General features: G+C 35.2%; 1 non-coding gene across 1 annotated transcript; it reads right to left on the bottom strand.

Moving 5' to 3' along the window:
- Window positions 1-911: 911 nt before the first annotated feature.
- Window positions 912-1,017, bottom strand: LOC121231009 (small nucleolar RNA R71). Its single transcript, XR_005929078.1, has one exon. It is a non-coding gene; the product is annotated as a small nucleolar RNA R71 (small nucleolar RNA).
- Window positions 1,018-1,275: the final 258 nt, after the last annotated feature.

Below are 1,275 nucleotides of genomic sequence, written 5' to 3'. Positions count from 1 at the left end.
GTCTTTTTCCAAATCTTCTCTTTGCCTTAGTTTAATTAGTTAATTAGTTTAGTTAATCAATTTAATAAACAACCCCTCTTTATTTCTAGGATAAATAATAAAAAGGTAGTTATTACTAGTACTTTTGGTTCCCCTGGGTACGATATCTCGGTCTTGCCATTACTATACTATTGTTCAATAGGTGCGCTTACCTTTTCGTCGTGATAATAGTTAGTTTAGGTTTGATCTTCATTATAAATATTTGTTACTTGTTACGAATCACGTGATCAAGTTTTTAGTGCAGTTTTCGGGGAACTAAAATATTAGGAACAATAAATTTTTATTACTTTAGCCATTTATTTTTCTTGCAATTTAATTTCATTGTTTATTAATTTACTTTTTCTTTCTCTTGGCAGGTTTTTTATAGTTTATGACTAGAAGAAACCCGTCGGGACCATTACTTTTTGACGAAGAAATTGATCACACAATTTGTAGAAACCAAAGAGAAATAAGACACAGCTTAAGATACACAGAGAACGAGCAAGAAGACGATACTTAACCCCCAACTGAAGAGATGGCTAAAAACCAAAACAATCAACTACCTCCTGCAATTGCGGCTAATCAAAATCCTGCTCCACGTACTATGTATGATTATGTTAAACTTTCTTTAACAAGAACTGAATCTAGCATAGTTAGACCGGCTGTAGCTGCAAATACTTTTGAACTGAAACCTAACACAATTCAAATGATACAACAGTTTGTTCAGTTTGATGGTTTGCAGGATGAAGATCCCAACGCTCACTTAGTAAACTTTCTGGAATTTTGCGATACATTTAAAATCAATGGCTTTTCTGATGATGCCATTCATCTTCGGTTGTTTCCCTTTTCATTAAGGAACAAAGCTAAAATATTTTTCACCGGCTAAAACGGCTAAATTACGTAATGATATCTCTTCTTTTGTGCAGATGATTTAGAAACACTTTACGATGCATAGGAGAGATACAAGGACTTACTGAGAAGGTGCCCTCACCATGTGTTACCGCTTTGGCTTCAAGTACAAACATTCCACAATGGTCTGAATCCCTCGACTCGGCAAATGGTTGACGCAACTGCTGGCAGAACCATCAACAATAAAACACCGGAAGATGCCTATGAGTTTATAGAGGAGATGTCACTGAATAACTATCAGTGGCAAGTTATGAGGACAAAGCCAACGAAAACAGCTGGTGTTTATAACGTTGACTCAGTTACAATGTTGTCAAATCAGGTAGAACTTCTCAATAAAAAAATTGATGG

Source organism: Gossypium hirsutum, chromosome A06 (assembly GCF_007990345.1).
Source record: "Gossypium hirsutum isolate 1008001.06 chromosome A06, Gossypium_hirsutum_v2.1, whole genome shotgun sequence".
Taxonomy (NCBI): domain Eukaryota; kingdom Viridiplantae; phylum Streptophyta; class Magnoliopsida; order Malvales; family Malvaceae; genus Gossypium; species Gossypium hirsutum.
This window is presented reverse-complemented; position numbering and strand designations above follow the sequence as displayed.